At 41.1% G+C, this 19,964-nt stretch overlaps 1 protein-coding gene and 1 long non-coding RNA gene across 3 annotated transcripts in view; both read left to right on the top strand.

Moving 5' to 3' along the window:
• Positions 1 to 3,358, top strand: part of LOC146441708 (uncharacterized) — a 61,473-nt gene extending 58,115 nt beyond the window's left edge. The window contains exon 3 of the long non-coding RNA XR_014850021.1: positions 3,057 to 3,358. This is a non-coding gene — a long non-coding RNA (uncharacterized LOC146441708). The remainder of the gene's footprint in view (positions 1 to 3,056) is intronic.
• A 12,430-nt stretch (positions 3,359 to 15,788) lies between these two features.
• GALNT1 (polypeptide N-acetylgalactosaminyltransferase 1) overlaps positions 15,789 to 19,964 on the top strand; it is a 90,324-nt gene continuing 86,148 nt past the window's right edge. For both annotated transcript variants that reach the window (XM_085052251.1, XM_085052250.1), the window contains exon 1: positions 15,789 to 16,385. The gene's annotated coding sequence lies outside the window, so the exon portion shown is untranslated. The remainder of the gene's footprint in view (positions 16,386 to 19,964) is intronic.

Genomic DNA, 19,964 nt, shown 5'->3' with positions numbered 1-19,964 from the left:
GCTGGATTATTGCTGAAGTTCTAAGTCACATAAGGTCTGTATGTGGCTCCTCATTATAAGTCCTCACCTTCACCACCCTAAATAATGCAGTGGCATCAGCAACTTTTTCCACCTTGCTACATCTCCTTTTCTGGCTTTCTTATAAATACAATAAGCAGTATGAGTCCCAGGACAGGTTTTTGTGAGGACTATTTACTTCCCTAATCCTTGTAGGTGATTTTATTCTATTTTTAGGAAAATTCTCCATCTGTGTGAGTGCCTTCATTATTTTTGGTAGGTCCTTAGCTTCCTTAAGGCTTCTGGAAACCCTGATAGATTGTATCATCTGTATTTCCACTGCCCGTGTGCATTTGGGAATAAAAATAAGACAGTAGTAGCAAACAATGTGATTACCTTTGACATGAGGAACTATTCTCTTCACCAAACACAATTTTGTTGGTTTAATCACACTGCCACATCCCAAGTTCTGACACATGGCCTTGCTGTGCTTTTTAATGCCCAGAATACAATGATTTCATCATTTCTGTCTTAATTTTTATAATACTGGCATTACAAATGGATGCATTTTACTGCTTGAAGAAAGATTTTGATGAGGAACATTGTTAACTGCGTGCTGTTGAGTATGTCATGTTGTACAATAAAAATTTGCAAAATGCTTTGAATCTTTTCAGTACTAATCATGCCCATTGAAGCAAACTACACTTTTTTTTCTCAGTACTGTTTAGTGTTGCGTTATTGCTGAGATTAGTGACAAAAACAGGTGTATTGTCTTTTATAATTTCTAATTTGTAGTTGAATATCACTCAGCAAACTGAGTGAGGAAGAAGAAAAAGTAGCCTCAAGTCAGGGTTATCCCCTCTGGGTCATGTCCATTGCTCTGAATTTGGTAAAAAGGCTGAGTTTACTTACCTATATTAGGTGTATATATACAGCCCTTTGCAAACAAGAAATGTTGCTGATTATGTCATTACATGAGCAAGCTAAGATCTCTTCGCCTTTAATGGAAAAGAGCCCATCATTAAAAATGTAGTGCACATTATCAGGTAATTAAAAATGATGCATCTGAGTACTTTTCAAGATTTTTCCCTTCCTCCAGTTCCTTCCTTCCTCCAACACACTTCTGGCACGGGAATGTGTTGTTTCCTGTAGCAAATACTGAGGGCTGATAGGAACAGAAGATACTGTCTTGATCACCTTTCATCTTTTATGACTGAAAATGTTATCTGCATGTTTTTTGTTTAAAAAAAAGAAACAGCAAACCTACAAATATTTAAATTCCTTTTTGAAGTGTTTCAAGGAATTTGTCTTCTCCAGCTAAGGATCTGAGAATGCATATAATTATACCTAATAATTTCGCCACTGTCAGATTAGATTGATTTTTAGTCACTTTTGTGCAGATTAGATTCAACTCAGGTGCTCAAACTGAAAGGAGGTGCATTAATCTGCACTGACGTTCAGTCTCTCCCAATTAGTAAGTTCTAAAAGATGTTAGATAATGCTAAGTTTGGTGATGTGAAGCATTTTTGTTCTGCCATGGATTTAGTAAATTTAAGGAGGTTTAGGCCTTCAAAGGCAACTATCAGAAACTTAAGTGTTGGGCCTACAAAAAAAAAAAAAAATGAAGAATTAATGGAAATAGAGACTATTTCTGACAGATTTAAAGCCTGGAGATAAATTATGGTGGTTAAACTGAGACTTTGAGGGAGACTCTGAAAAAAACAAAAACCAAACATTTCTGTAATGTAAGGCTGTAACACAGCTTTGTGCAATCAAAAGGTGTCTTTTAGAATTTTGGTTAGAGTATTGACTTTTATAATGTGCATAAGTTTGCGTAGTGGTTTCCTTAATGCTACATAACCTTGTTTTCTAGCATGTATGTATTTCTGTGTAGTGTTGAAGGTCATGCATTAATTCCTACAAACTGCATGTGGTCAGACCATAATTTTAATTATTTGCAAAGCAATAGTACATTAGCATTACAGAGGCGAACGGTGAAGGACAAAGTACTGAAAAATGAAGTGCGAATAAATGACATTGCAATGTGTGCATGTCTTCTGATTTGGCAGAATTAATGCTGGCAAGGCTTTGCTGTAGCTCAAAGTATATGTGTGTTGCTTAATTATCTCAGTTACTGAATATGCTTATTGCATAATCTGGGGTAGGAGTAATTGAGTCCATTACTGTAGATAAACAATTGCCAATTTATAGTACTTCAGAAAAAATTCTCGACTGTAAACAGATGTTACAGAATTCTAAAATATTGATGCTATCTAGCTTTTGCCGTGATGAAATCTTAAGTGATTTTCTAAATGTGTGCTCTGCCAATGCTTGTTGAAAATTGATGGTATTTTCTTTATGTTTCTTGGAGAAAAGAGAGTCAAGAGAAAAGAGTCTACTCCAATTATATTAATTTTTTTTTCTTTTTCACACTTGCCTTATTTTTGAATGAACTGTTAATTTGGTTTTGTTTGTTTAATGTTGGTTTTAGCTAACACCAATAAGCCACTTTTTACTAACTTCGAAAGACTGGCTTTTGATTAAATGAGAGCAATATGGGATGTGATTTTAACTGATGAAGCAGTGATGATTTTGTAGACAGGTAGACAGTTTTCAATATTCTGTTTAAAAAGATACAAGTTCATTGTACTTCAGGAATGTTTGCATAAATCCCAAATTTTTGTCCAAACAAAATACCCAGCCTAGCAGGAGCTCAGTATGAATACCAGAAACTAGGTTGAACAGCATGGCAAGATGTTTTCCTGCAGATCATAATCTCCTGTAATTTGAAGGTTTAAATCCTTATATTTTGTCAGAATGTTAACCTGCCTAATCGCAAAGCAGTGGCCAATATCCACTTTCTCTCTTTCATAAGAGTTTAACTGATTGTTTGAAATTGTACATGAGGTTGCAAAGAGGGAATTTTGCTACATCTGAAGCAATCCAGAGAAGAAATAAGCTTGGTTGAGTGTGGTTTTTGTGCAGTTTGAGGGTTTTTTTCCTTTGTTGGTTATCATGAATTATCTACTGCTTTAAAATACATAACTCTGCATCAACAGGGACACCATAGTCTTGTCTGAGTGATTTGTGTTTGCGTGAAGCAAGACCTGGGCTGATTCCTCTTGAAAGCAGAGGAAAACTCTCCACTGACTACAGCAGGGGCTAGAATTCCTGCAGGAAGAGGAATTACTCCATGTACTTAAGGCGATGATATTTCTCTAAAACTGGAAGTGGGACCTCTGATGTCTTATGAGAATTAAGTTGCAACCTGTATGAAAGACTTACTGCCCCCTTTCTTTGTTAGCTTCTGAGTTCTTATTACGCTGTATGCTATACAGCAGTGAACATTTGGATTCAAATAAATAAATAAATATGTGTATATGAATATATAGAGATTTCAATATTATTTGACTGGAAGTCACATACACAGACACAAATACATATATATATATATATATGTAAAGATAAAATGTCTATATATATACATACAGAAGTGTGAGTGTGTGTAAGAAGACTTCAGAGGGTTCTCTTATTATCATTAAAGCTTTGCTATAGAGTACAGTAAGTGAGTACATGCCTCCTGTTATGCATAATTATTCTCCCAGTCTCAAGGGGAAGTTTTGTATCTTACATCTGCAGTATGAAACTGATCTCACAAATACTCAGCCCAGAAGTGTTCATTTAATCTTGGAAGTAGTCCCACTGAATTTAATGAGCCCTTAGATGGTAAATTCTTTGGGGCTCTTATTTTCCTTTGTGCCTTATTCAATGGTAAGAACATTCTCCATTAGCTTTTACATTAGCTTCTAGTGTTACTTACAGCAAAAGGCTTTTAGGTTTTGGCTTGAAAATGTTAATTGAAACACATAGGCACAAAAACTCAGGCAAAACACAACAATTAAATTAGAATTATTCCAAAATTACATTTAAAGAATCTGAGTTGGCTTTCTGAAATTTCAAAAGCTACATTTTTGAGTGCTGCTCCAGTGATCATCTGATTTTGCCTTTGGGGTTTTTGAGAGAGGAAGGAATCTTGGACAATAAGATTTCAGCCTGCTGATGGACATTGATAGTCAAGGTAACTTTGGCTTCTGTACAGCTGGGAGTAAGTGAGGAAGATCACAGCTTTTGTTAACTCTGATGCTGGCAGGCAAAGGTGTCTGCTTTTACCCACCAGAGTCCTTTGAACTCCATTCAAGTTAGCAACATTCTTCCAAGTGACTGCACCGGCCCTGGATGAGCCTTCTTTTCTTCGTGCTTCCCAAATCACATGCCTAAAATAAATTTTCTGCAGGCTGGGTTGGCTCAGTAGAATTGCTGTGGTCTGACTATATATTTATTAATAAGCTGTATGTAAAGCACAGGCTCATTCTGGATAATTGACACCTCATTTCTTTTTCTTCCCAGATGGTTTCAATCTTTGCTTTCAGAGCAGGGGGTAATTTAACCTTGACAGCAGAGAATTTCTAAACTTTGCAAGTTTATAAACTTTGTAAGCTTTTTGGTACAGTTGGAGCAGCATTTCTATTCTATCGGTGTAAAAACAATGTCCCACACTGACCAGAGCTCAGTTATGAAGCTACAGTGCATGACCATATTCCTTTAGGAGCATGCTTTGAAAGAATTAATGGGAAATTGTGCATGGTTTCTTAAGTATTTTTATCTTGAGGTTTCCTCTGCCAGCATCTGTTATCTTCTCTTTTGAGGAAAAAGAGTTGGGTAAGGAAATGGGTGGAAGAGGGAGCACTAATAAATAAAAATGTAGGCAATAAGACCATTATGTTATGAGAAAATTAGGTGAGATGTGTGGATTTGTGTAGTGGTTTTTACTTTAAATCTGTATTTGAAAGGCACATTATCTACTGCATTGGTTTTCATGTTAAAAAACTGGTATTCTGGCTCAGCAGTGCTGTCAAGGAGTACAATATGTCCCACCTCATTAAGTACAGTATTTTTTCCTCTCCATCTGTCTAGAACAGCAGGAAAACTTGTTTTCAAATAGAAAAATAATCAGTTTTGTCCATTTCCTTTACCTCTGTATCTGTGTATGTCCAAAAATTCATTCAAATTTGAATAGGGAAGTGCCTGTAGAACTACAACCCTAATAAAGGAGCTATTCAGAACATCGAGGTGTGTTGTTTGGTAGCAAGGTGATCAACTATGACAGCCCAAACAAAAAAATACAATCACAGACTGGTTTGGGTTGGAAGGGACCTTAAAGATCAGTAAGTTCCAAGCCCCATGCCATGGGCAGAGACACCTTCCGCTAGGGCAGGTTGCTTTTACTGGACACAGGAGGGAAGGCAAATCTGCCTATTTAATAGAAACTCTGGATGACTGACAGCATAGCTGAAAGACATTTATAAAGGGGAGGTATTGCCTGCTATGTTAGAGTGTGTGACCAGGAGTTCATCACTGTTTGGATATTAGAAGTTGCTCAGCACTTGTGCCTGAAAAGCGTGTTTTACATGGAAGTAAGTGTGCCATATACAGGGGAACTGCCCTGGAGGTTGTTTGATTCATTACAGACAGTACTGTTCAGATTAAGAGCCTGATCCACCATAGCAAAAGGGTAATGCTGGCCACTTGCTTAGCTGATAGACAGCAGCAAACTACAGATGCTGGCTTTACTACTGGAACTAAGAGAAAAACTCCAAAAGCCAGGAAGAAAAAGCAATAGCAAAAACATCAAAACACTGCCCATGTTTTCAGGTAATTTCATCACCATTCATCTTTTGGGGATTTCAGTGGTTTTCAGGTTAAAGTGATTTTCCTCATGGGACTCCTATCTGTGCCATCTCCTTATTTTCTACAGCACCCGCTCACAGGTCCTGCAAGAAATCAATTTTAAGTCTGTATTGTCTTTCTGAAGAATACTTCCAAAGACTGAATGAGGGGCTCTGAATAAACCTTTTGCATTCAGAGGCCTCATATCATCCTGATCAACTACTTGGAGTAGTGATACTGAATGAATAAAAGAGTATTAACCTCTAAAGGTCACTCCTTTTCAAAGTCAGGGGCAGTGGCCATGGGCAGAAGCTGGTCCCACATCAAAGGTTGCATAGAAAATTTTATTTTGCATCTGAGGAAATACCAGAGGATGTGTAACTGTGTGAAAGAGTATTGTTTGTGATAAAAAAGTCATTTTTAATAAGTAAATAAGTAGAGGTTTAGAGAACAGCAAACAGGCTAGAATTATTTATTCTCTCAATTCTAAAATATTTACATCTTTAGTTCTATTGTAGACACAAAAGGTAAGAGACCCCAGCGAGTTAACAAAAGAAATAAGCATGCAAATCAATTTCAGACAAGAGACATCAATTACTAATTTGCCACTGGGTGATGTTTAACAATCTGAGAGTAATGAACAGAATTTTCAGGAAGAATAATTTGCTGTATTCTGGGCTATGCATGTGCTGAGGATGATGTCATACCCTGAAAGAATAACTATGCAGATCATAAATAGTCTTTCAGCTAGAAATTTAACACTTACATTGCAAGATTGGAGTGTATTTTCAAAGAAAATGCTTTTCTTTTTATCTAAAGGATACTTAAAATCGTAAAGTGAGTTTTATTGTTAAAACTCTGCTACACAGTGATATGCATGTAGCAAAATAGAAGCATTACTTAATAATGTTGCCCAGGAATGGAGGGGAGGTGAGACCTTGAATCCTTTTGGCACTATGTCATTGACTTGCTTTGCAGCCTGAGGCAAGACCCCAGTTTGCCTCCGGAGAAGCAGGGAGAGGTCACAGGGTTGCACCCTGCATTATAGGGTCACATGTGGTGTAGTTAGGATTCAGTGCAGTGTCTCCTGCCTTGACGCAAGTGTAGCTGCCTGTCTAAAAGGAATGGGACTGAGGCAGTTGCAGCTGCAAAAGCTGTGAGAACCTCAGGTTAAAAATGTGGGGGATGTACATGTTTACTCACCTGACACTTGCACTAACCAGTGCCAATGCTCCCCATAGTTAATAAAACTCAGATCTTGTGTACTTTCAGATGACTCACAAAAAGCTAGACTTCTTTTAGATGCAAAGGTGCAACTTTAAAACAATATTTTAGAAATTGTAATATTGTGCTTACTCCTGACTCTGATGACTAGCTCCAGAATTAGTGCAGAACAACTGGAATGCAGTTAATGGCCCTGAGCAGGCACTATTTTACCTCCCATGGCCACAGCCCATGCTGCATCACTTTATTGACTGCATCAGACTGACAAGTTCACACAAAGGCTGTTGGACTTTGAAACGGTTCAAAAAGGAAAGATTACACTTCCTACACAGTGTATTCCTACACTGTCTTTGACTTTCTTCCATTGTCTCTTTTCCATAGCAAGCTTCAAGATCCCACTGGGACTTGTGGTATTTGGGCATTGTATTAAGCACTTTATCTAAGCTCTCTGGAAATACCTACTTACTGAGCTGTACTCACACACATCTGCTGCTCGATTATTATACTGGAAAGCTCATAGACTTTTCCCTTTTGCATTATGGGAAGCTGTCTCAGAAATGGCACTCTGGAGAGTTAAACCTTTTTCTGGAAAAGACTGGAGGAAAAGAAAGGTATGAAAATAGATTCATTTAGAATTAAATACATTAATGCTGCTCTGTTGGTTCTAGACTATATGCTCAATCTTTTTCTCATCTTTTCCTAAAAGAATAGCTCATTGCTTGCACAGTCTCCATGTTTGTCACATTTGAGGAAAGGATCTTTTTTACTGTCCACCTGTGCTAGGATTTCTGATATGTAATTGTAATGTATAAGAATATATAATTATTTAATATATAATTTATGAAAATAATGTGGTTTATTTTTAATTTAGCATAATATTTGGCTGGGGGAAATGTAGGGGAGGTTGCTGTGGCTGTATTGTGTAATAGGGATAAAAACATACTCTCCAAGTAGAACTACTTGTATCATGTAAAGGAAGAGTTAAAAAATGCAGGCAAGCTCCAAGGTGGGAAGAAGCACATCAGGCAAAGCTTGCTTATTTTGTCTGTGCCAAGCAGTGCTGCTTTGGCTGTGGCAGCTGCTGTAGCTCTAGGGCTGAAACAGCAGCTGCCAAGTACTGCCTTGAGGTGCTGGATTTTTTTTCTCTAATCCTTCCATCCTGGGTTTGTGCTCAGCCACAGTGCACTCTGTTCCTGTACAGGATTTAGGAATTGGGCAGTAAGCATTAAAATAGCTCCAGGTGGAGGGATTTTCATCCACCTTGTCTAAAATGAGTGCAAGCCTGGAAAGAAGGCAGTGAGTATAGTAAGATCAAAGATCATTGCTACACAGCAAGACAGAAGGAAACTTGTTAGAATGCCCTTATCACTTAAACATATCCTGAATCAAATATTTTATACTTGTATATACTATGATATTGTGGGGTAGAAGGATTTAATAATATGAACAGAGCTGTAAAAATTTATACATCTTTCTAATTCTTGAAAATTATTAACAAAGAATTCTGAGTGATGGGTTGTTCCTTGGTTTTACAGAAAAGCATCTTTACACTTTGGATAAATTATTTGACCCACATACACATCACCCACTGTTTTCAGAAATCAAACCTCTAGGGAAGGTATGTGGATTCCCATGGTGTAGGGATGATCATAATGGAGAAACTGAATTAAGACGTAGAGGTGATGTTTGCCTTTTGCTTTTGCCAGCAGCTTGCTTGTCTACAAAGCTCACCTGCAGCAATTGCATATTGTCAGTACATTTCAATTAGGCATGTACTTCAGGAGAGACCTAGCTAAGGATCATCTTCAGGGTTATTGCCTCTGCAGACTCCTGCAAGTTGTAGAAAACAAGTGAACTTCAAATCACCTTTGTATTGAAAGGAGAAAGGAAACTCAAGTTCAGCTGGAAGCTGGGGAGGTGTCACCACGCATTTGTAGTGGCCCTTGTAATATTTTCCTGGGTACTCATTTTGAGAGATGTCAGAGAGAAGATATGAAGTTAGACACACCTTTGGTTTGTCCCAAACCATCCATTGGTGCAGGTGTAGCACACTTGCAATGTCATTTAGGTAGATGGTAAATATAATTAAATAATTGAACTGCTGTGGGTGTTAATCATTTTAAAAACCCAGTTGGGAAATCAATCTGGAATCTAGATTAGGGGTGGAGTATTTTGACTGAAAATAACATGTTGGAATACTACTCAATGCACACTTTAGGAACATCAGACTAATGGAAAACTTACCAAACACATCTTAAGGGCTAATTCTACCTGAAAAGTGGGTGGTAAGTAGTGTATTTTTATCACATCAGTCCAGTTCCTTTATCTGCTAGTAATTTCTTCTGATGCCTGTAACAAAAAAATGTTCCTGCTTTCTTCTGCTGCTTGTGCTTAACAAGCCATATATATAACAAATAGCGTTTTTCTAACACAACTGTTTATTAAGTTCCAATCATTGCCTCCACTAGAAACCTGCTGAAGGCAAATGGACTATTCAGTTGTCACTGAAGGCATAATTTAATGATGCAGTGTATCTCTACACTGATGAATTCAGCCTTTTTATTCTGCTTAATCTATGATGTGTGAAGCAGACGGTAACTTCGTTTTGCAGACCTGTCTGTGGGAAGCCCATTTCCTCTCCTTTGCTCTTCTGTATGTGATAAACAGAGCCTATTTATTAAAGAAGCTACCGAGGTACAAAGTTGAAGCCTAGGGTGCTGCTTTTACAGTCCCTTTTCAGAAGATACCTCCTTCAAGCAATTGGTTTCCAAGTGGCCTCCAGCATCCCCTGCAAAATTGCCCTGTTTCACTTTTGGCAAAAAATTGTATTGCTGACCCACTGTGTGAACAGCGATGGCAAATAGTGAAGGATAGATGGAAGGATTTGGGTGAGAAATCTGTGACAGGCTTTTATGTGAAAATATTTAGTATCTGCTCTCACTTTAATCGCTTATTATTTTTAAGTCAGTGACAAAAACATCCTGCTGAAATAGGAACACTGGGATCCATCTGCAGGGAGAGCTGGTGGTGTTAGACAGACCTTACTATCCTGTAGATGTGACAGTGTATCAGGCAGACATATTAGTTGCTAGTTTTACTGTTGTTTTTTAAGGCTGCTCGTGAAAAGTTGCTTCAGCCAGGCTTATGAACTTTCAAATGGCTGCATAAAATTATATCTTGTCTTTGTTTATCCATAACATAAAGTTATTGTGGTAAAAAATAAAATAGAGACTTCATCTGTTAGAAGTTTACTATACCTTTATGTTGCCCTCAGGCTGCCTCTATTTTTCTTGGGAGAAAGCGCATTCATATTTCTTGCAGAATGGGACCACTTTGTAAAGGCTGGAGCTGTTTGTGATAAATCTTCAGTCCTTTTGGTCGTATGTATATTTGAATGAAATGCAATAGTTATTTTTCTTTTGTCTTTTGAACATCCATGTTTTATAGCTGTGGATTAAGGGTTTTGTAATATATCGAAACATGTCACTGCTGTGACAGAAATGTCCTAGAAACACAGGTCTTTCCTTTTTTTCATGTTATAGAACTTAGAAATAAGTATCAAAACAAATTATGACATATGGAATAACAACAGGCTGTGTAAGAGTGATGAATATGTTCCAGGTTTAATGTAGATGGAAATGGAAGTACTTTCATACCTGCCAAAACCTTTTAACAATGTTTTGAAAACTGGTGTTTACATTCTTTGAAATGTTTATATCTAGAAGCAACCTTCTACTTTGGCAAACTTGGTTTAAATCCTCTTGGACCTCTGACAACCAAACTGACGTATATACTGATATGTTCTGATGTGTGGAAGCTTGTTTTCACCACAGAATGGGTTTGGTTGGAAGGGATCACAGGGATTTGGCTGTTCTGACCTCCCTGCTCAAGCAGGGACATCCTAGAGCACATTGCACAGGATTGTGTCCAGATGGTTCTTGAATATCTCCAGTGAGGGAGACTTCACAACCTCTCTGAGAAACCTGTTTAATAGGAAGGTTAAAAAAAAATTAAGGACTGAGATTTAAGAAAATATTCCCCAATGAGGAACTGACAGTTTGAAGATGTTATCCTTTGGTGGTTTCCTCCAATAGGCCCAATAGGAAAAGTATAGTACCAGTCAAGGCGAATTTTAGGAATATTGAAAAAATAATTGCAAAAGTCACCAACAGCATGCTCGTTTATCAAAAGCTTTGCTTAATGATTCATGGTCTCCTGCAACTCCTGACCCTTCTGTGGTACAATATTGCAGCATAGATACAAACAGCACCATGTGGCTGCTGTGCAGCTTGCACAAGATGCCAAATAATTTAATAATTATTAGTGTGTCAAACCCACATGGTATCCTAAGGGCTAGGCTTACATGGTCCAGTTTTGCAGGTCCAGTCTCACTGTTTTCCTGTCCATAATTTTCTCCTCAGATGCAGAAGAGCATCTTAGTTCCAGTCCAATATAGGGGAAGGAGAGCTGTGAGGAAGGCCTGTTCTGCCTCTAGTCCTTCCCAGCAAAGGAGCAAAGCAGACAAGGGCTGTGCACTCATGGGCTCAGGGAAGATTTATGGGAAGTGAGAGTGCTGGGACCTTTGTCCTCCTCACCTTGAGAGGTGGGACAGTGTTCTTACTCTCCCTCTGGGTGTCAGCACAAATCCCAGCTGCTCCCTTCTCCCATCCTTAAAAGTCAGGTAAGATCATATCAGCTGGGAGGTAAGACTGGGTTCTTGAAAGAAGGATAAGTTCTTGTGGTGGTCTCTCTTTCTTTTTGCCATTTGCCCCAAGGGGTGTTTTAATTGTTATAAAGAAACATCCGCTCAGTATAACCCCAGTTCTTTTGGAGCAAATCAATGATCTGAGTGAGGATTACAGAAATTACCTGCTCTTATTGTTTGGTTTTGAGTGAAGGAGCTTTACCCACCTTTATTCACTGCATGTCATTGGAACAAATGGAGGGCATAAAGCACTTTGTTCTCGTCCAGGCTCAAGGGGAAAAAAAAAAAAAAGGTTGCATTTAAAATATAGAAGTCTGGGATTCTGAAGTGTATGACTGCCTCTCAGATGGTGCTCCATTTCAGGAAAAGTGGTGAAAGGACATCTGTTGGCAAATTGCCTTTTTGGGTTATTGAAAGCAGCAAGTTGAAAAACAGAGGAGATGAGGATATGTGGGATCCCAACTGACCATAAGAAATCAAATTGCACTCTTTAAAAGAAAACTGATTACCAGACATATTAAACTTTAATCTTATTTGCAGTTAGTAGCCCCAAAGAGAATGCTTTGTTGGAGACCTTCCAAGAACAGCTATTTCAGACAGCTTGTAAAGCAAAGACAATGCGATGGAAATAATGCAAATACAGTTCAACTTTTGCTATAATCAGGTTAGTTAGATACCCTTTATAACAACCTCAACAATAAATGCCAATTTTCCTCTGGTAATTAGCTCTGGTGAGACAAACACTTCCCAAAATTTGATGTGAAGACAGTATTTACATATTTCTTTCTTTTGACAAAGAGGACTGTATCTGGTACGTAAGTATACTCTTTATTTCTAAGGTTTCTAAGCACCATCTAAATACTGAATGAGTACAAAATGACCTCCACTAAGGTACTGCCTGTTTGCATTCAGTTCAAATGGGGTGCTGCCTCAAAGGCAGCAAACTGCCAAACCCTGACACTGTGACCTCCTTCAGATGGGGAGTATTTTAATCCCAGTTCTGCAAGGATTCTTTGGCAAGGCTACTCCTGGCTGTTGTCCTCAGGACACTAAGTCGTGCTGCTGATGTGAATTATGGTTACATGTACCTTGCCTGTGGCATCTGGTTACTGATGCTTCCACTTACCTTGTAGCTAATCTGAACTTCAGTTCCTCATCTCACCTCTTTGGCATTTATCATGGTCAATTCACGTCTCTGCGGCTGCAGATGTAGGGTGGAGACCTAGGCAGGGAACTGTGCCCATTAGTGCCTGGTGTAGTACAAATTACACAGGGGATTCTCCTCTACTGTTTTCCTTAGACCTGGTATTTTGTGGGGTTCTGGGCACATCAGAGGAGTGGCGCATCTTGGACAAAAATGTAACAATTCTGGAAGTTTCTTCTTGTTTCCCTCCACACAATTCTGTGGTATGTATGGTAAAAGAATTTGAGAGCCTCATGAGATCAAAAGGCTAGCATTAACTATAATTACAAACCATCATAAAGATTTTTAGTAGGTATTTATTTGTTCTTATGAGTCAGAGATTTACATGTTGTAAAAGATCCCTCCAATAGTAATTTTACGAAGTTGACTTAGTAGAGCTCCATAATCCATAAACCTGAATCTCAGTATAATTCTTTAAATACAAATGTTATAAACTTAGTCCTTAAATTATAACTATATTTTTGAATGTTCACTTACTCCAAAATTACATCTTTTTATTTACAGAGTTTAGTGAATTCATGTCACTTTTTAAGGTGTCTTTGGCTGTATCTAGACATCTCACATTGACTTTTTCTTTTCATGAAATTAATAACATTTTTTGCTAAGTGAGTTCCCTGGACTTGGCTACAATGCAATAGAATAGATAATTGAGGTGTCATAAAGACATTCCACCAGAGGGACTTGGGATACATCCTATGGCATCATCAATCATAACAGAACAAGCGTTAAGCTGCTTGCATACAATAGATCATTCTTGATAAAATTTTTTAGTGTAAATTGAAAACTTTTTTTTTTTTTTTGCATAGGAAAGTCTGATGCTTGTTGTATTATCTGCCTGTATATAAGCATACACGTGTTTAAATGCCCAGCCTATAAATGCTAAACGAAGGCAGCTAGACAGCTCCTATGTGTATAACCTCTCACGGGGAAGTTCCCTGTCACAGAACACATTCCCTGGTGTATGTATCAGCTGAGCAATAGAGCAAAGGTCAAACATTTAGGTTGTTTAAGCACACAAGGAGTCCCATTCAGCTCACTGAAGGTGAACATGTGTGAGCCCCTCCACCGGGCAAAGAATGCCTCCTTGTCCTACTGTTTATGCATTGGCTACCCTGGTATTTTCACAGGAATGTTTGCTCTGTCACCTGATTACACCTTTAGGCATTTTTCAATTTTTTTTTTCTTTTTAAAATTCAAACCATTTCAGTCAATATTAGTCAAATTCCCTTTTAGTCTAACCCTCAGCACACCCTGGCTAGATGTCTTCTGAGGAATCCATCCTGCACTTTTGACTCTTCCCCAGTGAGGGGAGAAAAAGTGGATGGATTTCAAGTGCAACCACGGTGCTGCTGCCTGCACTCTCCTGCTTATAGAGGCTGGGCCTGAAATAGCTTCAAAATATACATCAAAATAGATGGAGAAACAGGGTCCTATATGCTGCCTTGCAAATTAAGTACTCATCCTCTATAGATCTGTGTGAGTACATGAGGGTTCTGAACTCGCTGGTTTTGTCTGAAGAAAAAGCATCACAAATGAATGGTTGGAATACCTAAGTGCCTTTAAAAAGGCCTAAGTTAGTTTGGAGGGCAGCAAGAGCAAGTAGCACCTGCAGATGTTGTAGAGAGAATAAAAAAATCGCTCTTAGGATTAAACAAAATAAAAACACCACAGGGCAACTTCAAGTGTATTCTGGGTAAAGGGTTAGAACCAATCAGTGTTTGAACAGAAAGATCTTTTAAGAGAGAAATAAATGGAAGCACCAGCAAAATTCCTCAAAAAATCCTGAAGCATCAGTATGGCATATGTTGAACATTCACATAACTTTGTCTGCACACTTTTTTTCCTTTCCCTGTTTAAGTTCTACTTTGAATATAGGGTTTCTGCCAAGAAACTTGTTAAAAATGTTTATAATGAGCCCAGCATGGTTTTCGGGTTCTGTAAACAAATACCTCTTTAAAGTTATACATCATTTCAGAGACTTAAGATTCACTCGTCAAGGAAACCCAGCGTTTTCTTCACTGAAACTTTGCGAGTTAGACTTCCTGAAGGGGACATACAAACTTTGATCTATTAACTTTAAAAAGCTGAATTTAAGATTAGGGAGAAGATGAAACACTTCCCAGAATTCAACTGTCAGAATATATCTTGGTGTGTGTGTGCATTAAGAAATTTTCTAGTTGTATTGAATAATCTTAGTACACAAATGTGGTTCTAGGGGACACGTGTGACATTTTGATGCTTCCTTGCCCAGGGCCACTGTTAAGAAGAGGCTTGTTGCAGCCTAATGACCCAATGCAACATTTGTTTCAGCCATGCGTCCCAACATCGCGCAGCACGTTGACAGCTCACAAGCTGTGTCAAAGCCACCCGTGGCCCAGCAAGGAGCTGGGAGCTCCTACTGACCCGCGCCACAAGGCGTAGGAAGGACAAGCCGGTGCCACGCGGTTGTCGCACGTCCTCACGGACCAGACCTACTTTTAAAGCACACGTAAGCGCGGGTGCAGCAGGTGCCAGCGCAGCAGGGATGTCACAGGAAAACAGCACACCTGCTCACCGGCTACAAACCCTGCGCGCCGCGGAGAGCCGCAAGCCGGCTGGCAGCCACGCACCCGCAGCCCGCAGGGCCGCGCTCGAAGCGCCGCAAGCCCCCTCAGCCAGGGACCCCCGGCTCGGTACGTGTTGCACTAGAACCCGCCACAGGCGGCAGCCGCCCTCGCCCGGGGACAGGCGGGCACCGAGGGCACCGTTGCCCGCCGGCTTTGATGCACCGAGCATCAAAGCACCGGCTCCCGCCCGCGCCAGCGCCCCCCGCCCCGGGTACCGACATCCCCGCCACGGCGACCCCCGCACATCCGGGGCAGCGGCGGGGCGGAGCGGGGCCGCGAGGGGCGGTCACCGCCCCTTCCCTGGTCCCGCCTCCCCGCGCCGCCGCCGCTGCCGCCGGCGATGGAGACGCGGCGCTGAGCGGGGCTCGGGCGGCAGCGGTGGTGCGCGGGAGAGCGGGCGGGGGCGCCGCCGCCGGCGGCAGCAGCGGGAGCGGCGGAGCGCGGGGCATGCGGAGCGGGCGCCGCCGGGGGGCTGCAGCTGCGGGCTCCGAGGCGCCCAGGGAGGCGGCGGCGGCTGCTCCTCCGCGGGGCTCCGTGTGACCGCGCCGCTGCGCCCGGAGCGCGGCTCCCGGCAGCCGCAGGAAGAGGGGGGCCGAGGCGGCGGCGGCGGTGCGGCGCTGCTTCTCCGGCCGCGGAGCGAAGCGGCGAGCGGAGGCGCCGGCTCCCCGTGGCCGTAGCGGCCGCCGCCGGCAGCCCGGCAGCGCAGCGGCAGCGGCGGCCGCGCCTCAACTTGGTGCGAGGCAGCGGCCGCCGCGACGAGCGGGCGGAGCGCGGCTCGTCCCCGTCCCCGCCGCCGCCCGGAGGATTTACCCTGCGGGACTCCTGCTCGGGCGCCCGCTGACAGGCGCGGCAGCGGCGGGGCTGGCGGCGCCCCTCGCCTCGCCCCCACGTCCGCCCGGCAGCGACGGAGAGGAGGGCCGAGGTGAGTGCGGGCTCCGGGCGCCTCGGGTTCCGCTTCCCCCCGCCCCGCTCCCGGCCGCGCTGGGGCTCGGGGGAAGGGAAGCTCCAAGTTCAGGCAGCGCCGGGCTTCTTCCCTCTCCCGCCGCCTGCGGGGAAGCCACCGCCTCTGCCGGCCGACCGCCGCTTCCTCCGAGCGGGGCGGCCCGGCCGCGGTGCCCGCTCGGTTCAGCCGCCGGGGGGACGGGAGCACACAGCCTGCGGCTGCCTTCCGGCGGCTCCCCGAGGTGCTCGTGACGGGGAAAGGGTCGTGGGGCTGGGGACGTCCTGTTGCTGCTCCCAGGGCTCGGGAGCTGCGGTGTGTCAGCAGCCTCCGGCAGCGTGCCTGTGTGCGTGTGTGTGTGTGTGTGCAGGGGGAGTAGCAGGGCAGCATCCCCGGCTCTACCTCTTCACCGCTGTCACGTCAAGTTCGTTCAGTTGATGTTTATTACGTAACATGTGACTAATATTTTAGAGTTTATCTTATCTGCTGGGCTCCGGATCAGCCTTGTTTTATTTCATTTTAATTCATAAAGCTGAAGAGAGTCGGGGAAGCTGTCATTCCAAGTGGTTGCCTAATGGAACTTGGTTTTCATGTGACTTTAGCTGTGTTAACCGAGGGTTACTACCTCCTTCCACTCCAGGAAAGCAGAAGCGTTTGTCGTCTGCCCCCTCCACCTCCGCCCCCCTTATATTATTAAGCATGGGCAAGTTTCTTTAGCTCCCACTTGTTTTTAGTAGATTCTGGAACCTGCCACTTTGTGAACTTACACTGTGAGATACTGAAATAGCAACTGATTTTTGTGCAGCAGCTGCTGAAAGAAATAACTTCTATGGCGATGAACAGGAGTGAACCAGCCTCTTCTGTTTATATAAATGATGTTGGCACTACATGAACTGTAAACGAACATAGCCAACAGCTGTGCAAACCAAAACTATGTAACTAACCATGTATTATTATACATTGCGGCTCTCTACTTCACTCCTTTGCAAAGACATTGAAGATCAGGCTACCCTGAACACTTGGAACACCACAGAACTTGCTTTCCTTGTAAATACAAAGGATTACTTATCTTGAAGAAAGCACTTCACTTTCTAGTGCCAGGTTCATAATTTTCTGTGATTTGGAATAGTGTCTGTGTCCTCCTGTGATGCTGGCCTTTTTTAAGTGGTATTGCTTGCAGTTTGAATTTGTTTACTGCATTTTCTCAGACTTACCTGTGAAACATGGATGTAAACCTGAGACAATTATTGTCAGTAGGGAAATTGTGGCAGCATGGTCATCTTTAGAAAAATGATAAAAATGTTACCTGGCAAGGACAACACATACAAACCACCCTTGAGATCAAGGTGATAAGGACAGCATGTGGACTATGACTGGATGATGTCTGTCTGTTCAGAATTGTAAGCTGCATGAATGAGTATACCTTATTCCTCATGTACCTTGTTCTTACAGGAATAGGACAATTCAAAGACACTAATGAAAGTCATGAAAATGCTTTGAAAATACCATGTGACAATCATTTCATAGCTTAGTGGTGAGGTGGTACTGTTTCACTTTTATACAAAGATTTATTCCTCCCCCCTCATCATCTCAAAGTGGATTTGTTCAAATGAGTTCAGGAATAAGCTATACAGAAAAAGAATGGGGGTAATTTAGAATAAATTTCAATGTCAAATTGCTGCTTTAGGGAAATAGTATCCTGCTGTCCTTTCTTTGTTGCATATGTGTTGATAAGCTATATGTTAGCTGTAAACTTGTTATATGTTTTTATTTTTTTCTGTCACTAAAAAAATGTAATCTTTGTCGTTAGGCTGAGAACAAAAAGTAGCTCCAGGGACACTCATCTAAAAATAAGGTAATTCCAAATACTTAAATCCTTTGAAGGCAATTTGCATCATGTTTTGTTCAAGAGATGAGAGATTCTTGACAGATTTTACATTTTATATTTCTAGTGATTTTTTTTTTTTTCCATTTTAGTGCACATGGTGTCAGACTGTCCACATAGCACAAAAGTTTGATTCAGAGGACCAAAATGGTATGGTCTTTGGCACTGCAGTCTTCCCCAGCCTGTGTCTTTAGGTGTCTTCTCATGGAAGTGCAGAGACCATCTCTAGGTGCAAGTTGAGCTGTATGAGGAGCTGTCAGTGCTTATAAAGAAAAGGAATAGCCTAAAAGTTCAAATAAAATTCTTTGTGTGTGTGCATAAAATGCACTAAAATACCTTTTAATAGTTATAGTGGTGCTGTTTAAAATGGTGCTGTTTCATACTTAATCAGTTTATCAAGAATTTTGGAGTTCTTTTATCTGTCTTAAGTTATAACTAAAATTGGGAAGTATGTGGTGCTGTCCTTCAGGCCAGGTTATGGTGCATCTTTTGTATTCCAGTGTTGCTTTATCAGGATCTTGATTTTTAAAGTTTGTTTGGAAGGAGATGGTTTTGGTGCTCCCTCCTCCTTCGCAGAGTCAACGTGTTGATTTTAGTATTAAAATTGTGACACTGGAGTTTATCTGGAGTTCATCTGGATGAAAACTCATGAGAGATGTAAGTGTTAAAGAAGGCAAATGTTGGATGCTTCTGTTATGGTATGGCACCAACACTTAATAGAAGTAGGTTTGGATCATTACATGGTATATTCTTCATCCCAGTAAATTTTTCTGTCCTCCTTTAAATACTGACAGACTCTTTATTATAAAGATGCTTTAGACATAAGTGAATATTCAAGTATGCGTTGTATCAAAAAAGCGTATCTCTGAAATGCATACTTCATGTTTTCACTGAGCAGCATCTTAATTTTTGAGGTGTAAATTATTTCCCTTCTGTTTACATTTAGTCTTCTTATAACTGTGTTTTTTCATGCTTTGTCTTCTGAATCTTTCTGTTTGATTTCTCATTCTTTACCTAACCTAATGCTGCAGCAGCCTTTTTCAGGTCATCATTAAGAACGAAGCACTAATTTTATACCAAGGCAGTTTTGCTAGTGCTTGCTGCTGCTGCTTTTGAGTCTTGATACTTTTAATTATCAGCAGCAATGTTCTCATATTGAGCAGAGATCTTCCCCAAGTTCCACAGGGATGCTTGTAATCCTCTTGTTTATACTAGGCCTACTTAATTTAGAAGGTTGCTGACCATGCTAGTAATTATTTTACTTTCAGTGACACTTCTTCTGCATTTATTAACATTGACTTTTATCTGCCAGTGTATTACCTGTACATCATGGCTGATCAGCTTCCAGTTGGCTACATATTTGGTCTCATGTACTTGACTAACCTATATAACTATTAACTCTTCTACTTTCTTTTTCAGCTCATTAATTTAAATGTTGCTAGCTTTATGGATCCTTGAAGCATCCTGTTGTTAACCTTTTGCCATGTTGAAATTTGATTACATATTCCCAGTTCAAACTTTCTGTTTCTTAGATAGGAATAAAATATTTGAAGGAAAATATAACTGAAATCTTGAAAATATATCTGCAGTGTTGAAATCATGGCTTTTACTCAACTGTTAGCACCAGGTCTATTCCTGACAGAAGTACTCTAAATTTAGCATCCCCAAATAAAATG

The sequence above is a fragment of the Lichenostomus cassidix genome, chromosome 2, assembly GCF_008360975.1.
Source record: "Lichenostomus cassidix isolate B80296 chromosome 2, HeHo_3.0, whole genome shotgun sequence".
NCBI classification, from domain to species: domain Eukaryota; kingdom Metazoa; phylum Chordata; class Aves; order Passeriformes; family Meliphagidae; genus Lichenostomus; species Lichenostomus cassidix.
Note: the sequence above shows the minus strand (reverse complement) of the source record. Positions and strands in the feature narration are given on the sequence as shown.